Below are 19,597 nucleotides of genomic sequence, written 5' to 3'. Positions count from 1 at the left end.
ATACTTTTGAGTTTTGCGTCATCCTCAACTTTGACCATGGCTTTTGATTCAAACCTCAGTGGCACATTCCAATTCTGGGTGTGATACAGACTCTAGTCCCTGACTTATTGAGGGGACCCAGCAGGTTGAAGATCACCTTGACACTCAGTTATACTCAGGAGAGGCCGGGGGACGCCGGACACTGGGGTCAGCCTGATGACCCGTCACAGACGGAGGACCTTATCTTTCGGCCGCCACGAAACGCGCCAAAAGCACGTGCAAACTGCCGGCCACAAAATAGCTGCGCCTGCGCGGCGAGCCGGTACGGAGGCGTGCACGCGTAGTTTGAGGGAGCGCGCATTGTATAGGGAGCGCGCTGCAGCCGGAAGTGATCGCGTTTGGCGCCTTCTTCCTCCCTCCGCTCGCGCTGGTTTCGTTCACTTCCGGTCGGCATTTTGTCTGCGAGAGAGGAATCGCCTTCGAGGCTGAACTGGAGTTTCCGCCGCTGTTCGCCACCTTTACCCAGGCTCACAGAGCCAGGCTGCTTCGCCGAGGCTGCTATCTAGGAAGCCAACGGCTCGCACGGTCGACAGGCTGAGGCGGGGGACGGACGGACGGGCGGGCGGGCGGGGGAGGGAGCGCGCCGCCACTTCACGTCCCTTCATGTCCGCTCGGTGTTTGTTGTTCTGCCCGCCACCCTCTTCACATTCCCGGAGCCAGCGACTCGCATCGACATCAGTATCGACAACGGCTTCTTCGTTGAGGTAAAATCCAAGGACAACATTATTAAAATTCGAGATCTATCTTGTGAGCTCCAAGTAGCGGGCAGGGCGAGCAGACGAGGCCGCGGATTGGGGCCTTCTCGGGCATTTTAGCAGCTCTTGGGCCTTCTCGGCTTTCCCGTTGGCGAGGTTGACTCTGTGGAATGTTGCTGTGTGTCCTGCCGCGCCAGGCCGAATGAGGCCCGGCCTTGGAGGGGTGGCGGGGGGGGGGGATGGGGTTTTGTCGGGCCCTGCCTCAGGCCTAAGGAAGAGCTGCGGATCTATGCGCGGGCTGCGGGCGCTTTTGGCCATCGGAGAGTAGCTGTGAGAGGGTGAGGGGTGGGTCTGATGAGAGATGATCTGAGCCGGCTTGGAGGCCGCCTCGACTGGCGGCGATCGAGTGAAGCCGGGGCACTCGCCTGAGTTAACAAAGGCGGGGGGTTGGGGGGGTGGGTGCGGTAGGTCTTGCCAGTGGCCCGGAGAGGCGTTACGGGAAGCTGTTGGAGCCTGATTCAGTCTCCTTTCCTTCCTCTTGCGCTTGGGGCCTAGCCCGGTATGTGGGGCTAGTTCCAAACGACAGCGGCTCTCAGCGTTTTTGAGAAGAGAGGCTGCTTGGGGAGTGTGATTTACTGAGGCCTGATTGTAAAGCCCAGCAGAACATCGCCTGAATGCCGATGTATCGAGTGTCCGGGTTACAAATTGAAGTTATGGTAGATTTCGGCACCAAAACCTGTTTTATTAGTTTAGAGGTAGAAACATAACAGCCGACTTTTTAATGCTGGTAAGCATGAGCTGTTTATAATCAGTTGTCAACATGAACTACCTGCTGGAGATATCTGTTAAGCAGATCCTCCAATGTAACTTTCTAGTGAAGATCGGACATGGTTCTTTCTGCCAACCGTAGGAATAGGAAGAAAGATATTGTTTATTTTGTTATAAACTTTGTGATACTGCTCACCTTGCAGCTGTTAACTTGGTTGATAATTGAAGTAAAAATCGCGTGTGTTTCATTATCTTGCATTTTTGTTACCGGTGTGTCTCCCATTCGATCCTCAGAATCGTGATGGTTGATGTAATGGATCTAAATAACTTCATGAAATCAGTTACGATGTTTCCTAAAAATGTTTGCATAAATATACTATCTTGAGATTTTATTGTTGCAAGTATTCACATCTGTTGATGGGTGTGTAGTTCGTGTTCAGTGGCCGGGCGCTGGTGCGTCATTGCTTTACTTGTGTGGGCGAAACTATTGTATCGACACTTGACAGATAGTATCCTTCAATGTATATGGATGCCGAGTCTCTGTTTGCAAACACTGAAGCTTTAATTTGTGCTGTATCTGTTCAGGATGGTAATGGCAACTTCAAATGTGTAGGACAGTCAATAGGTTTTATCAGAATCTTATGTTAGATCTTTCTCTGACACTGGTATGACCCCACGTCCTGGGATTAAACTATGTTTGGAAAGAGTGAGCAGTTGTTACATTTGACACATTTTATGTAACTTACGAACTAGTTATTGTTTTATTTTCTATTTAACATTAAAATGAAGTTTGTGAATTTGGAGGAAATGCTTAAAGCATGTATGTGCTTATTACTTGTGATTCAGTTTGTAAACAAAACATGTAACATTCAGCCAACAGGGCTGAATTTAAAAGTATCACAATTTGCTTTGCTGTTTTTCTGTAGAATTTTTTTATATTGAGATAAGTCAATAGTACTCCCTAAAATGGTAGCTGTTATTGGAAATGTTTTTAATGCTGCAGCATGTGTGAATAAACGCTTCAATATGAGATTGTAAAGAATTCATTCACGATATGTGGGTGTTGGTGGCTGCACCAGTATTTATTTTCTATCCCAGTAGATACACTACATTGCTTTGACTCTGGAGTCACATGCAAACCAGACCAGTTAAGGATGACAGTTTACTTCCCAAAAGGGTGTTAGTGAAACGTAGAACCCGTATAGTATGGAAACAGGCCATTGGTCCATCGAAGAAGGGCTAATGCCCGAAACGTCGATTCTCCTGTTCCTTGGATGCTGCCTGACCTGCTATGCTTTTCCAGCAACACATTTTCAGCTCTGATCTCCAGCATCTGCAGCCCTCACTTTCTCCTCATTGGTCCATCGAGTCCACACCAACTCTTCTGAGGTGCATCCTACCCCCCTACCCTGTCCCTGTAACCCTCCATTTACTGTGGTCATTCCACCTAACCTGCACATCTTTGGACTGGATGAAACTGGAGCACCTGGAAGAAACCCATACAGAGACCGGGAAAATGTGCAAACTCTACACAGTCAACTGAGGCTTGAATCAAACCTGAATCCCTGGTGCTGTGAGGTACGAGTGCTAATTATTGAACCACTGCACTGCAATCAAATAGGCTATTCCAGCGGTTGACAAGTATTTTTGTGTTGAATTAAATTCCACCATCTACTATGGTGGGAATCAAAGCTAAGTGCCCAGAACATTACCTGGGTCTCTGGATTAATCAAGCAGCAATAATATCACTATACCATTGTTTTCCCGTGAGGATTTTAGCAGCGTTACAAGGCAGTAATACAATAGTATACAGTAATACTAATTATGTCAGAGGGGAGGCAGCAGCGTAATGGTATTATTGTTAGATGATTAATCCAGAGACCCAGGTAATGTTCTTGGATCCTGGTTTGAAACCTTGCCATGGCAAATGGACTTTGAATTCAATGTTAAAATCTGGAACTAAGTTGTCTACTGATGACTGTGAAGCTGTTGTCTTTTGGCAGGGAAAAAGCAGCATCTGATTCATTAATGTCCTTTAGGGAAAGAAATCTGCTATCTTTACCTGGTCTGGCCAGTGTATGATTCCAGACCCACAGCAATGTGGCTGACTTTTAAGTCCCTCTGGGCAATTTAGAGTGGGTAATTAATGCAGTGACGCCCACACTCCATGAATGAATTTGTTTGAAAAATGATACCAGATCAAATGGCCATGAGTGTCTGTGGAACTCAAGTTTTAAATTGGCTATGTATTTGTTAACTTATTCATTATTTATTTTAAATTGATTAGCTGTGGGAAACAGTGAATGGTGTGTAATTGTATGTAGAGAAGGAAGAAATACAAAATCTTCCTAATGAAGAGCTTTTGCCTGAAACGTCGATTTTTTTATTTTATTTTTTTTTTGTTATTTTTTTTTTCCCTGCTCCTCGGATGCTGCCTGACCTGCTGTGCTTTTCCAGCACCACTCTGATCTAAACTGAATCTTAAGAGTTGAGGGAGTCTTGAGATTGCATTTTGGTAACGTAATTTGCATCACCAGTAGTGAATTGAATGTTGATTCATCTTAATTTTTAAGAATCCAGTGATGGTTTTAGTTAACTGATCTATTATAATTTCATGAAGCAACACAAAAGGCTGTCCTGATAAGTTTGCCAAGTATAGTCCCGAATATGAAAGAGCAGATTCACACTGTCAGCTTTGCTTTCATCAGTTGTGTGGAAACCTTGTACGAGATACTTCAGATTGTGTCTAAACTGGTGAAGCACCAGGGCAAGTTGCATTGTCAAGGTTACCATTCTTTCGGATGGCATTATCTAGTCCTGCAATGCTATTTGCCGGATTGCTGAGTATAGGTTTACTGTTTCTCTGCATTACAATAGTGACCACACTTCAAGTGATTGGTTACTAGATGCTTTGAGGTGCTTGAAATGTGAAGAGGGAAGAAATTCGTTTATATCTTAAATTCTGTCCCACTTACAGGTGCTGAGTAACTTCATCATGATTGGGCGTTTCTTAATGCTTACAGGCTAACAGAAATTAGCAGGTTTCTGTTTTTGATCATCCTCCATTGAATCTTATAACTTAATAGATGTAGGTATGATTTATATGCTACAGTTGATGAACCTGCTGTTACTTTTTTCATGTCTTGCAATAAAATTCAAGGCAGGGTCATTTGATGTAGCTAGTGTCATTTTAAGCAGGAACTATGAACAGCAGGTCTTGTTCATTAATCAATTGGACCACATTGTGGGTGGCTTGGCTTGTGTAATACGGATGTCTTCAAAGAGGAGACTGGGTGCAAATCAAGTAAAGGGGAACATTTTACAGGACAGAAACCCAACTGAGCTGTCCATATAAATAGTGGCCACTGTTGGTTTCCTTGTAAGCTGGTCCAAAAGATTGTCAAATTGGCTTGGTCATAGAAGACAGAGGGTAGTTATGAAAGGGTGTTTCCTGACTGGAGGTCTGAGTTCTGGGACTTCTTGTTTCTAATATAAAAAATTGGAGTTGTGGATATTGAGGAAGGTTGTCAAAGGTTATAGTTGGAAAGTTAGATCGAGAAATGGCAGATGGAGTTGAATCCAGAAAGTGTGAGGTGATACCAAATGGATGAGGAAAGGATACTGTAATGGCAGGAGCCCTGACAGCAACGATAAATAGATGTACCTTGGAGTGCAAATCCATTTGCTCCCTGAAAGTGGCGAGATAGGTGGAGGGAAAAGTACTTCTGAGGAAATGGGGAGATTGTGGAAGCACTTTGACAGACTGGGCAAAAAAGTAGCAAATGCAATGTGGGAAAGTGAGGTTATGCACTTTGCTTGGAAAAACGGAGGTGTAGACTATTTTCTAAATGGGAAAGGTTTTAGAAATCTGAAGCAGAAAGGGACTTGTCGTTGGTCAGGATTTTCTTAAGGTAACCATGCAGCTTCAGTTGAAGTTGAGAAGGCAAATATAGTGTTGGCATTTATTTCAGGAGTCTGGATGTACTGGTCAGGCATATTGTAAGCTATTTTGGGCCCCATATTTAAGGAAGGATGCGCTGGCATTGGAGGGTGTCCAGAGGAGGTTTGAAGACTAAACATGGATCACAGTTGGAGTGATGAGAACCCTGTGTCTGTATTCCAGTGGAGTTTAGAAAGATGAGGATAATGTCACTGAAACTTGCATAAAAAAACTGAGGCCTGGATAGAGTGGAGGTGGGATGTTTCATCAAGTAGGAGATACTAGGACCCGAGGAGAAGACCCTTTTACAACTGAGATGACAAAAGGCCAGAGGAGTGGGGAATCTATGGAACTCCTTGCTGCAGAAGGCCATGGAAGCTAAGTGGTTGTGTGTATTTAAGACAGAGATTCTTGATTAGTATTGAGTAAAGGGGAAATGGGGTCGAGATTAGAGTGGTGCTGGAAAAGAACAACAGGTCAGGCAGAGTCCAAGCAGTAGGAAAATCTAAGTTTTGGGTAGGAGCCTTTCATCAGGGCTTTCTGCTGTGCTTTTATAGCACCACTCTAATCTTGACTCTAATCTCTAGCATCTGCAGTCCGCACTTTTGCCTAAAGGAGAATGGGGTTCAGTTGTGTGTATTTGAGACAGATTCTTGATTAGTATGAGTAAAGGAGAATGGGGTTGACAAACATATCATCTTTGGGTTTGCTCCGTCATTTGGTCAATGGGCTGATTAATGTAATTATGTTCAAATTTCTTAACCACTTTTGGTAACACAAGTGGAAAAGATGGTAAAGAAAGTGCACGACATACTTGCATTATCAGTCAGCGCGTTGAGTATAAAAGTTGGCAAGTAGTGTTGCAACTGTGTAAAACTTTTAGGCCATGTTTAGAACACAGGTTGTTCTGCCATTGCATGTGTTTTGTTAATGTGAATTTACTGTAACACAATTGATCAATTGGGGTGCTGTTTCTAAAGTGTGAACTTTTAAAACATGTTAGTTGTAATGTGATTATATGACCAACACTTTAAACACTGTTTTTAAAATGCAATTTTTCTATAATGGGTTGCACAAGAACGTAACCATTGCATTATAGATGAACTAACTATACTGTATGCTTGATTTGGAGATGCCGGTGTTGGACTGAAGGAGCGTCGCTCCGAAAGCTAATGTGCTTCCAATTAAACCTGTTGGACTATAACCTGGTGTTGTGTGATTTTTAATACTGTATGCTGTTCTGGTCATTGTGCTGGAGAAAGGATGTGGAGGCTATGCAAAAGAGATTTGACAGGATATTGCATGGTTTGGATTTTATTAGCTGTAAGGAGAGGTTGGGCAAACTTGGATTGTTTCTGCAAGGCTGAAGAGGTGACCCAATAGAAGTATATAAAATTGAGGTGTGGATAGTTGGAATAATCTTTCTTGTGTAAATGTCAAATACAAGGGTCATTGGTTTAAGCTGAGATGAAGTCCAAAGTAGCTGTGAGGCAAGTTTTTTTGTGATTTGATGCCTGGAACGTGCTGCCAGTGAAAGAGATAGATGGTGCTATGGCATCTGCTTCTAAGAGGCATATAGACAGACACGTGAACAGGTGTATGGATCACCTTCAGGCAAATAAGATTTAGTTTGGAATGGCGTCATGGTGGACCAAAATGCTTGTTCCTGTGTTGTGCTGTTTTATGTTCTAATAGCATGTCAGAGGCTAGGAATGACCTGGTGAATAATTCACCAGGCTGACTCTCTCTTAAACCTGTCCATCTACAAGGCACAGGTCATATTTATGTTGGAGCAACCCCCTCCCGGCACGATTGGGTTCAGTTCTAACAGCACTCAAAGCTTAACATTATCTGGGGCAAAACAATTTGCTTGATTGGTACTGCGTCCACTTTCTCCATCACTAGTACTCAGTAGCAGCGTTATGTGCTATCTATAACATGTGGTACAGAAATTTACCAAAGATCATTTGACAGCACACAGGGGTAACCCCACAATTGCTTCCATCTAGAAGGATGAGGACAATAATACTTGGGAAGCACTACCACTTGGAAGTTCCAAACTTCTCTCAATTCTGATTTGGAGATGTATTGCCATTCTTTCACTGTCACTGAGTGGAAGTAGTGAAATACCCTCCTGAAGGCCAAGTGGGTTTATCTATGGCATATGGATTGCAGTGGTTCAAGAGTGCAGGTCACCTTTTTAAAAGGCAACTGGGGATCAGCAATAAATGATGGACAACCTGGGAGACTCGTCCCACAAGTGATGTTTGTAAAAGAAAGGAACTTAAATTTGGGTCCTCTGGCCTCTACCATTGTACTACAACAACCTAAACTGGTATATGTTGGCCTAAATTGACCAGTTTCTGTTGAATTTTTGCTTTTGCTAGCTGGGGCAGTCTTGCATTATTAAAAGAACGTAAGATATATAGATTAATCATACAATTTCCATTAAACTATGCAGTTTTTCAGGATTGTTTTGATAAAACATTTAAGTGAGAATTTTTCAAGCTTGCCTATTTCTTCTGGCTACTTAGATTCAGCAGCCAGCAATAAAACCTGCCATGCCAAATTTTAGTTCTGTTGAAAAATTCTACTTGATCTTCATTAACGTCTGTTTAAAATGATGGTCTCTAATTCGAAGATTTTCAGTGCATGGCTCTAGTATTCCTTTAATGTGTGTTTGAAACTGCACGCAGTATTCCAAATATGGTTTAACTACTACTACCTCATAACCTTTGCTACTTTTACTTTAGCCATTGCAATGTGTGCAGCTGCACTGTAGATCAGTTTCTCCACTTTTATGAATTCTGCCAATTACAGCAACTTCACATATTTCGTCTTAAATATATCCTTCCATACTTTCTTGCACTGAAATACATCTACCTGCCTTTAACCTATATTTTACCATATTGTCTCCTCTGTTCTGAACAAACCTAATTAAGTCTGTGGCAATAGGAAGGGAAAAGGGATGAGGTTCTGAAGGAAGAATGTAGAAAGTTAGGCAAGACTTTAAAAAGGAGATCCTCGAGGGTAGTAATATCTGGATTACTCACGTTGCTACGAGCTAGTGAGAGTAGGAATAGGAGGATAGAGCAGATGAATGCATGGCTGAGGAGCTGGTGCATGGGAGATGGGTTCACATTTTTGGATCATTGAAATCTCTTCTGGGGTAGAGGGGACCTGTACAAGAAGGATGGGTTGCACTTGAACTGGAAGGGGACTAATATTCTGGCGGGGAGACTTGCTGAAGCTGCTTGGGAGGATTTAAACAAGTAAGGGGTGGGATGGGGTGAGATCCAGGGAAATATGAGGAAATAAATCAGCCTGGGACTGGTACAGTTGGGAAAAGGAGTGAGTCAAACAATCCGGTCAGGAAGGAACAAAGCAGAAAACAAGGTGGGACTGACTTGGTAAAGGAGAAAGTGAGGACTGCATGTGCTGGAGATCAGAGCTGAAAATGTGTTGCTGGAAAAGCGCAGCAGGTCAGGCAGCATCCAAGGAGCAGGAGAGAGGGAGGAAGAGAGCTGCTTTAAGGAAGGCATCCTTGCAAGAGGATTCGCAGTAGGTTAAAATCTTCGAGGAGAAAGTGAGGACTGCAGATGCTGGAGATTGAAGGGCTCATGCACGAAATGTCGATTCTCCTGTGCCTTGGATGCTGCCTGACCTGCGCTTTTCCAGCAACACATTTTCAGCTCTGCATTTATTTCAATGCAAGAGGCCTAACAGGGGAGGCTGACTAACTCGGGGCATGGTTAGGAACGTGAGACTAGGATACCATAGCAATTACAGAAACGTGGCTCGGGGATGAACAAGACTGGCAACTTAATATTCTGGTATACAAATGCCATAGGAAGGATAGAAAGAACGGGCAAGAGAGGAGGGAAGAGTAGTATTTTTGATAAGGAATAGCATTATGGCTGTAATGAGGAGGATACTCCTGGGAATACATCCAGGGATGTTATTTAGGTGGAACTGAAATAAAATGAGATAACGAGAGTCCAGACACAGTATATTCCTGTTAGGGTGAAAGGAAAAGCAGGTAGGTGTAGGAAATGCTGGATGACTAGAGAGATTGAGTTCGGTTAAGGAAAAGAAGGAAGCATATGTCAAGTATAAACAGGATAGATCGAGTGATTCCTTAGTATAAAAGCTGTAGGGGTATACTTAAGGCGTAAATCAGGAAGCACAAAAAGGGGACAGAGTGCTTTGTTAAATAGGGTTAGGGAGAATCCAAAGGGTTTTACAAACACATTAAGGGCAAAAGGGTAACTAGGGAGAAATAGGATCCCTCAAAGATCAGCGAGGTGGCCTTTGTGTGGAGTTGGGGGCGATATTAAACTAGTATTTTGCATCAGTGTTTACTGTGGAGAAGGACATGGAAGATGTAGATTGTGGGGAGATAGATGGTGACATCTTGCATATTTCAGAGGAGGAAGTGCTGGATGTCGTGAAATGCATAAAGGTGGATAAAACCCCAGGACGTGATCGGGTGTACCCTAAACTCTGGAAGCTAAGGAAGTGATTGCTGAACCCTTTGCTGAGATATTTGTATCATTGATGGTCGCAGGTGAGGTGCCGGGAGACTGGAAGTTGGCTAACATAGTGCCACTGTTTAAGAAAGGTGGTAAGGAGAAGCCAGGGAATTATAAACCGGTGAGCCTGATGTCGGAGGTGGGTAAGTTGTTGGAGGGAATCCTGAGGGACAAGATGTACATATATTTGGAAAGGCAAGGACTGATTAGGGATAGTTAACAGGGCTTTGTGCGTGGGAAATCATGTCTTTTGAACTGGATTGAGTTTTTGAAGAAGTAAGAGGATTAATGAGGGCAGAGCGGTGGACATGATCTATATGGACTTCAGTAAGGCGTTTAACAAAATTCCCCATGGGAGACTGGTTAGCAAGGTTAGATCACATGGAATACAGGATGAACTAGCCCTTTGGATGCAGAACTGGCTCAAAGGTAGAAGACGTGGTGAAGGGTTGCTTTTCAGACTGGAGGTCTGTGACCAATGGTGTGCCACAAGGATTGGTGCTAGGTCCACTACTTTTCACCATTTATATAAATGACTTGGATGTGGACATAGGTATAGTTGCAGGTGACACCAAAATTGGAGGTGTAGTGGACAGTGAAAAAGGTTACCTCCGATTGCAACAGGATCTTAATCAGATGGGCAAATGGGCTGAGGAGTGGCTTAATTTAAATAAATGCGAGATGCTGCATTTTGGGAAAGCAGATCTTGCAGGACTTGTACACTTAATGGTAAGGTCCTGGGGAGTGTTGCTGAATAAAGAGACCTTGGAGTGCAGGTTCATAGCTCCTTGAAAGTGGAGTCACAGGTAGATAGGATCGTATAGAAGACATTTGGTATGCTTTTCTTTATTGGTCAGTGTATTTAGTATAGGAGTTAGGAGGTCATGCTGCGGCTGTACAGGACGTTGGTTAGGCCACTTTTGGAATACTGAATGCAGTTCTGGTCTCCTTCCTATTGGAAGGATGTTGTGAAACTTGAAAGGGTTCAGAAAAGATTCACAAGGATGTTGCCAGGGTTGGAGGATTTGAGCTATAGGGAGAAGCTGAAAAGGGCTGTTTTCCCTGGAGCATCGGAGGCTGAGGGGTGACCTTAAACAGGCTTATAAAAACTTATGGGGGGCGTGGATAGGAGAAATAGACAAGGTCGTTTCCCTGGATTAGGGAACTAGAACTAAAGGGTATAGGTTCATGGTGAGAGGGGAAAGATATAAAAGGGACCGAAGGTGGCACAGTGGTTAGCACTGCTGCCTCCCAGCGCCAGAGACCCGGGTTCAATTCCTGCCTCAGGCAACTGACTGTGTGGAGTTTGCACGTTCTCCCCGTGTCTGCGTGCGTTTCCTCCGGGTGCTCCGGTTTCCTCCCACAGTCCAAAGGATGTGCAGGTCAGGTGAATTGGCCATGCTAAATTGCCCGTAGTGTTAGGTAAGGGGTAAATGTAGGGTTATGGGTGGGTTACGCTTCGGCGGATCGGTGTGGACTTGTTGGGCTGAAGGGCCTGTTTCCACACTAAGTAATCTAATCTAATCAAGGGGCAATGTTTTCATGCAGATGATGTATTTATGGAATGAACTACCAGAGGAAGTGGTGGAGGCTGGTACAATTGTCAGCGTTTAAAAGGCATCTGGATGGGTATATGAATAGGAAGGTTTTAGAGGGTTATGGGCTGGGTGCTGGCAGGTGGGACTAGATAGGGATACCTGGTCGGTGTGGCCAAGATGGACTGAAGAGTCTGTTTCCATGCTGTATATCTCTGACTCTAAATGCTAAAGGCGATGTAGTCCAAAGATACGGGGATCATTAATGTAGAGTGAACATGTACAAAATAGACCAACATTTTGTTAGCCTTGTCATATCTAGAGAGCCAGGGATATGGACAGGGGAATGTATTGTAAAAACTATGCTGTACCTGTGCACAACCTGGTTAAGTCAAAAAGAAAAGATTTCAGATTTGGTCCATTTGTGGGCAAACGAGTGAAACTCCAGCATTGTGGTGAAGGTGACTGCCCTTGACATCCAGGAAACATTTGACTGTGTGACAAGTTTCATTCCAAGCCACACATCCTTCTGACTTAGCTATATTGTTGTTCTTGCATTGTTGCTGGGTCAAAATTCCTGAACTTCCTTCCTAATATCTTTCTTGGTGTTGCTACGTCCAACAACAGCAGCACTTCTAGAAGGCAGCTCATCACGTTTTTTAGAGCCATCAGAAATGGGCAGTAAATGCGGACCCAACAATCAAAGCCAAATCGCATGGAGTAATGTAAAAGCAAATATTAATTTTGGGAGTGCGGGATCGATTTCTGAGAATCACACCTGGACTTCCAAAGGTTGAATAACATGGAGAGAGAACACACAACTCTGCAGATGGAATTGCGAGGTGGTGCATTTTAGAGGTTACAAGAGAAGGGAGTACCAATAAATGGTAGGATACTGCAAAGCTCAGAGGAATCTTAGGGTGCTTGTCCAGAAATCCCTGAGGATTGTTATAAGGCATGCAGGCCACTTATATTTGCCGTGACTGAAGATAAGGGCAAAGAGGCCATGTTGGGGCTGTATAGGACTTGGGTTAGGCCATAGCTGGAGTTTTGTGTGCGGTTCTGGTCAACACATTATAGGAAGGATGTATTACTCTTCAGGTGCTGAAGAAGAGATTCTCCAGAATGGAACATCATAAGCTATAATGAGAAAGGATAAAATGCTTTCTTTGGAGCAGAGGAAGTTGAGGCGGGACCTGATTGATAGTCTGGATGAATAAAAGCTGCTCTTACCCTTAGTCCAAGGGATGCGGTTTTAAGGTAAAAGACGGGAGATGTAGATCGGCTTTGAGGGGGATAAAAAGTTCATCCGGTGTGGTGGGACTCTGGAATTCATCTGTGATAGGTGAGACATGGAACCTCCTTTTTTTTTTGAACAATACTTAGGTGAGCACGTAGCAACCAACGTTAGAGGCTTAGTGCTGGAAAGTGAGACCAGTAATTTTGGCACTATGGACTTAATGAGCTGAAAGACCTAGTGTTTGTGATTCTATGATAACTGAAATCCTGTATCCTGAAATATAGGTTAAGGGATGATTTGATCGTTGAAGAGATTCTAGAACTAATTCCACTGGTTGAGGAGTTTAGGTTGGGGGGCATAAAGAAACAGTCTTTAATTTGAGGAGAGATTTTTAATTAAAAATGCGTTAAAGGGTTATGGAGACCCGCACGAAAGGAGAGTTGAGTCCAAGATGAGAGCAGCCATGATCATAGTGGTGGAGGCTTGAGAGACTGAATTGCCTACTTCTGTTCCAATTCTCATACAAGGTGATGAGTCCAAGTCATAAATCATCTTAGTCAATATCTTCCAATGGCATGATGTGGAAGTGCTGGTGTTGTTTTGGGGTGGGCAAGGTCAAAAGTCACATGACACGAGATTGTAGTTCAACAGGTTTATTTGAAATCGCAAGCTTTCGGTGCGCTGCCTCTTGCTCGGGCGAAGTGAGCCTTTCTAAATCTGTCAGTTCCACGAACAGAAAGATCAGTAGCCAGCGTTTGCAGGGTTGAGGTAATTAGCAAAAGAGCCAGAGCCACAGATGAACTCAAGTTTTCTCCTGGTTTTTTGTTTTATCGAATGTGCTTCCAGAAAGAGTATAGTAATTCAATAATTTTCAAAAAAGAATTGTGAATAATTGAAAATGAAATATTGCCGGATGTGAGAGAAGCTGTGGAGTGGGGCTAGTTCTGTTAGTCTTTTACATCAAGATGAATAGTCAGCTTGTTGAGCATTTGTATAAATTTTACAATTTATTTTTCCGTTCAACTTATGGTAAACACTTGAGAATATGTATTAAAAAGTATATTTAATTATTGATTATTGTTATACTATTAGCTTGGACAGAAGGTGCTTTCTTTAATCATTAATGTAATGTCAGCATCGTAACTGGGCAGCATTTATTTTCCATACCTTTTTTTGTCTTCATAAGTGGTTGTAAGCTGCCTCTTGACCTGCTGCAATCTATTTGACATAACATCTTTTAGTGAGAATGTTCTTGGGTTTTGACCCAGCGATGCCAATGAAATGGTGATTTTTGCTCCCAAGACAGGACAGTGAGTGGATTAATGGAGAACATGAAAGTGTTGGTGTACCCATGATGATTTTGCTCTTGTTTGTAAGATTGCAAGTGAGGATGTAACTATGAACATTATAATCAGAATACCACAGTCTGTTTGTGCAGAAGAAAGTGATTTTGTCCTCAGCGAATTATTTGTTTTGGTCAAGGTAATGGGCTAAAAGTTAATGAGCAGAATGTACCAGAAACGCTGTGGTTTGACTAAATAAGGTGCCTGGTCCTATTGGTTAAATCGGGGTTGTTAAAGGAAATGGGGATGGTGGAAAGGCCTTCCACTATTTTCCAATCGCCTCTTTCGTTGGGGGAGGAAAGAGAGAATGATTGACATGGGTGACACCCTTGTGACTAAAATAACTTGTTGATGTTTGGAGGAATGTATGCAAGCATGTGCTATTGTATGAATTCTATAATTGGTACAACAGAGAAGTATGAAAGTAAATGGCTTGTTAGCATTTATTGCAACAGGAATGAAGTAGATGACCAGAATATCATCTATTGTTGTATGACTTTTGGTGGAACTGTTTTATTTTAGTCTCCATATTTAAGTAAGGAGATGTGTGCAATTCAGAGAAAGTTCACTGCATTGGTCCCTACAGATGAGCAGATTACCTTTTGATGAGAGGCTGAGTACATTGGGAAAATATTCTTTAGAATTTAATGAGGTGATCTAATTGAAACCGCTCAACACAGCGCACAGAGGTTTGTTCTATTGACTAAGGAATCAAGAAGATGGCTACAATTGCAAGATAAAGGATCGATAATCTTAGAATTGAGACAAGAGGTATTGTCACCGAGGGTTGTGAATCTTTCAAATTTTCAACCCAGAGGGTTGCAAATGCTTCATTGTCTATCCCAGCCTTAAATATATTCATATCTTAGTGTCTGAGGGAAATAAGAATATTTGATAGCAGTTTCAAAAGTAATGACTGGATAGAAAAAGCTTAAAGGAGCCGGGACAAGGGGGCATACATTTTAAAGTAATGTACAAAGGAAGCAAGAGTGATGTGAAGGGGGGGGGGGAGAAACTTTTGTCACTAAGTGAGAATGCACTGCCTGGAAATGTGGAATGGAGGCATTCAAGATTGCAAAGGATGATTATTTGGATATAAAGGGTACAATTGTAATGGGGGGGCGGAGCTGGAGATTGGCACAAGGTAATGTTCTTTCAAAGAGCTGGTGCAGGAATAAAGGGCCAATTAACTGTCTCCTTTACCATTAAAAACTCTGAATATGTGATTAAGAGTGGATATGATAGCAAAGCTGAAGACAAAGATCAGCTGCATTTGCATTGAATGGTGAAGCTATTTCCCCTATTTCTTTTGTTACAGCCCAATTAGCAAATGGGCAGTATGACTCTAGTCAGGGCAGTTCTCTGCGAAATAAGGTGGTGAATGGCTGTCACCTATTTTGTTGATTTAGTCAAACTTCCTGGTTTAAACTTTAACAAAGTCTGGCTGTTGACCATTAATCAGCATTAATGGTTGCATTTTTCATGCATTTTCTAGGCAATGCATTCCAGACACTAAACACTTACTGAATGAAGAAATATTTTTCTCGTATCATCCTTTCTTTGTTTGCGTGTCACTGTGAATCTACGCTTTCTTGTCTTTGATCCTTTTGTTAGCGAGGACAGTTTCTCCCCATCTACTCTATCCAGCCAAATCATGATTTTGGAAACTGCTCTGAAATATTCTTGTTTTCTTCAGACACAAAAATTGTCTATTCCTGCCTTAAATATATTCAATGAAGTATTTGCAATCCTTGGTAGAAAGTTCCAAAGATTCTCAGACCTACTTGAAAGCCTCGACCATTAAGAGTCCAGCTGCCAACCAATCAGTGCTGTACTCACATCTGTATAAATTTTGGTTTTCTCTTTTTGAATTTATATACTTGTGAAATATACTGATTGCATGACAAGTTGCAACAGGATTTTTCAGTAAAGATTTATTGCAGAAAGTAGGAGCTTATGGTGTGGGGTAGCATAAGAGCATGGAGACGAGATTGTTTCTTTGCTGGAAAGCAACAGTTTGCCAGGATGTGACAGGTGAAGTTGTGCAAGGTCCTGTCCTGGATCCTCAACACTTTACAATTTAGAGTCATAGTGATATACAGCACATAAACAGACACTTTGGTCCAACTTGTTCATGCTGACCAGATATCCTAAACAAACTTCTGTTAGCATTTCGCCCATATCCCTCTAAACCTTCCTATTCATATACCCATTCAGATGCTTTTTAAATGGTGTAATTGTACCAGCCTCCTCCACTACCTCTGGCAGCTCATTACATTTATGCACCACCATCTGCGCGCAAAAGTTGCTCCTTAGGTCCCTTTTAAAATTACCCTCTCACTGTACACCTATACCCTCTAGTTTTGGACTCCCTCACCAGGTATAGGACCTTGTCTGTCTAGCCTATCAATGCCCCTCATTATTTTTAAACCTCCATAAAGTCACCCCTCAGCCTCTGATATGCCAGGGAAATATCCCAGCCTGTTCAGCCTCTCCCCATAGCTCAAAACCTCCAACCCTGGCAACATCCTTCTAAATCTATTCTGAACCCTTTCAGGTTTTGCAGGGAGACCAGAATTGCACACAGTATTTCAAATGTGGCCTCACCAATGTACTGTATAGCTGCAACATGACCTCATATACTTGGTGTACTGACCAACAAAGACAAGCATATCAAACACCTTCACTATCCTATCTACCTATGACTCCTCTTTTAAAGAACTGTGAATGTGCACTCCAAGGTCTCTTTGTTCAGCAATACTCCCAGGACCTTGCCATGTAAGTGTATAAATCTTGCCCTGATTTGCCTTTCCAAAATGCAGCACCCCACATTTATCTAAGTTAAACTCCATCTGCTGCCACTTAGTCCGTTTGCCCATCTGGTCAAGATCCTAGTGTACTCAGCGATAAGCTGCTTTGCTGTCCACGATACCTCCTCATCTGTTGTCACCTGCAAAAATACTAACCATACCTCTTATGTTCACATCCAAATCATTTATTTAAATGACATTAAGCACTCGTCCTTGTGGCACACTGCTGGTCAGAGGCCTCCAGTCTGGAAAGCAACCCTAACCCTGACCTTCACCACCCTTGTCTTCTATCTTTGAGCTAGTTCTGTGTCCAAATGTGTTCTCCCTGTATTCCCTGTGATCTAACCTTGCTAACCAGTCTACCATGAAGAACTTGCTGAATACTTTACTGAAGTCCATATATATCATGTCCACAGCTCTGCCCTCATCAATCCTCTGTTTCTTCACAAACTTAATTTAGTGGTATATCAATGACATGGGTGAGGGAGCAAAGGCATGGCACTTAAATTTTCAGATTATGCAAAAGCTGTTACGAAGGGTGCAGTTTGGACTGTGAGTGTGTAAAAAGAGTCTGGAGGTGGAATATATTGTGGGAAAAGATTAAAAAATCTCAACACCAGGTTATAGTCCAACAGGTTTATTTGGAAACACTAGCTTTCGGAGTGCTGCTTCTTCATCAGGTCACAACCATCTAATGAAGGAGCCACGCTCTGAAAGGTAGTACTTCCAAATAAACCTGTTGGACTATAACCTAGTGTTGTGTGATTTTTAACTTTGCCCACCCCAGTCCTACACTGGCTCCTCCACGTCATTGTGGGAAAATGTAGAGTTCTTCACTTTGGATGACTAAGAGAGCAATATTATTTAAACAAAACATTTTGAGGTGTTGAAGGGATCTAGGTGCTGTCGTCCATGAATTTCGAAAAATTAGTATGCAGGTACAGCAAATAATTAACAAACCTAATTTATTGCAAGAGTAATTGCATTTGTGGGCGGCACGGTGGCACAGTGGTTAGCACTGCTGCCTCCCAGCGCCAGAGACACTGGTTCAATTCCTGCCTCAGGCAACTGACTGTGTGGAGTTTGCACGTTCTCCCCGTGTCTGCGTGGGTTTCCTCCAGGTGCTCCGGTTTCCTCCTACAGTCCAAAGATATGCAGGTCAGGTGAATTGGCCATGCTAAATTGCCCGTAGTGTTAGGTAAGGGGTAAATGTAGGGTTATGGGTGGGTTGCGCTTCGGCGGGTCGGTGTGGACTTGTTGGGCCGAAGGGCCTGTTTCCACACTGTAAGTAATCTAATCTAATCTAAAGCAAAGATGTTGTTTGAAATGAAACAAGGCCATGGTGACGTTTCATTTCAAATACTGTATACAGGTTTGTCTCCCTTATTTGCTTTAATTATCTCATACTCTGGGATTTGGTTATCTTGTTGGACTGGGTGGACAAAGTTATAAATCACACAATGCCAGGTTGTAGTCCAACAGGTTTATTTGGAAGCACTAGCTTTTTGAGCGCTGCTCCTTCAGGTGGTTGTGGCGTATAGGATCATAAGACAGAATTGTAGCAAAAGATTACAGTGTCACACAGTGATATGTTGAACAAACCTGGATTGTCAAGTCTTTCGTCCTTAGGAATGATTTGGAGGTGCTGGTGTTGGACTGGGATGTACAAAGTTTAAAAAAGTATGCAACATTACAACCTGGTTTTGTGTAACCTTTTTAGGATGCAGGTTTTGGTTCACTAATATGTAAATCCCAGAACTACTAAAGTCACTTTCTCGAGATAATTTAAGGTTTCAAAACAAAAGGTGACATTTCAGCTTAGACAATGCATTGAAGGCGTGAGGTCTCACAGTCTGTGTCCCAATTTAAGTCAGATTAGTTCTATTTCCAAAGGGGAATTTACAAAATACTACATGAAAGACTTAACAGGTTTGTTCAATATTAGATTAGATTAGATTTCCCACAGTGTGGGAGCAGGCCCTTCGGCCCAACAAGTCCACACCGACCCTCGGAAGAGTAACCCACCCAGACCCGTTTCCCTCTGACTAATGCACCTAACACTATGGACAATTTAGCATGGCCAATTCACCTGACTGGCACATCTTTGGACTGTGGGAGGAAACCAGAGAAAACCCACGCAGACACTGGGAGAATGTGCAAACTCCACACACAGTTGCCCGAGGCTGGAATCGAACCTGGTGCTATTAGGCAGCAGTGCTAATCACTGAGCCACCGTGCCACTGTATGACACTAATCATTTGCTCTAAATTGGGTCTTATACTCCACGACCACCTGATGAAGGAGCAGCACTCCAAAAGCTGGTGCTTTCAAATAAACCCGTTGGCCTATAACCTGTTGTGTGATTTTTAACTTTAAATGAGAATGTAGGTGCATTGGAAGCATTTTGGAAATGGTTTCCAAACTGATACCTGGATTGTGTGCCTCTGAGGAAAGATTGGAAAACTGGACTTTTTTTTTCTCTAGAGTTCAGAACCGTAAGGACTGATTTTGCTTGTTACGGCTCACTGGGTTAACATGCTGGAAATTGAGCCCCGCTGTTCTCAGTTGTCATAAAATTTAGCTTTTTAAAAAAGTGTGCAAAGTTTTTGAAGTGGTGAGGATGGGTGTCTTCAGAGGGATGGCAGAAATATGGCGGATGGAATATAATGTGGGAAAGTGAGGTTATGCACTTTAG

General features: G+C 42.8%; 1 protein-coding gene across 3 annotated transcripts in view; it reads left to right on the top strand.

The window, feature by feature from the left end:
- Positions 1 to 432: 432 nt before the first annotated feature.
- LOC122556264 (nipped-B-like protein) overlaps positions 433 to 19,597 on the top strand; it is a 547,720-nt gene continuing 528,555 nt past the window's right edge. For 2 of the 3 annotated variants that reach the window (XM_043702901.2, XM_043702895.2), the window contains exon 1: positions 433 to 743. The gene's annotated coding sequence lies outside the window, so the exon portion shown is untranslated. The remainder of the gene's footprint in view (positions 744 to 19,597) is intronic. The other variant, XM_043702914.2, reaches the window with a different exon arrangement.

This window comes from Chiloscyllium plagiosum, unplaced genomic scaffold (assembly GCF_037043375.1).
Source record: "Chiloscyllium plagiosum isolate Xiang-an unplaced genomic scaffold, Cpla_swu_hap1 HiC_scaffold_2, whole genome shotgun sequence".
Lineage (NCBI taxonomy): Eukaryota > Metazoa > Chordata > Chondrichthyes > Orectolobiformes > Hemiscylliidae > Chiloscyllium > Chiloscyllium plagiosum.
The sequence above is the reverse complement of the archived record's forward strand: the minus strand, read 5'-3'. Positions and strand labels throughout refer to the sequence as shown.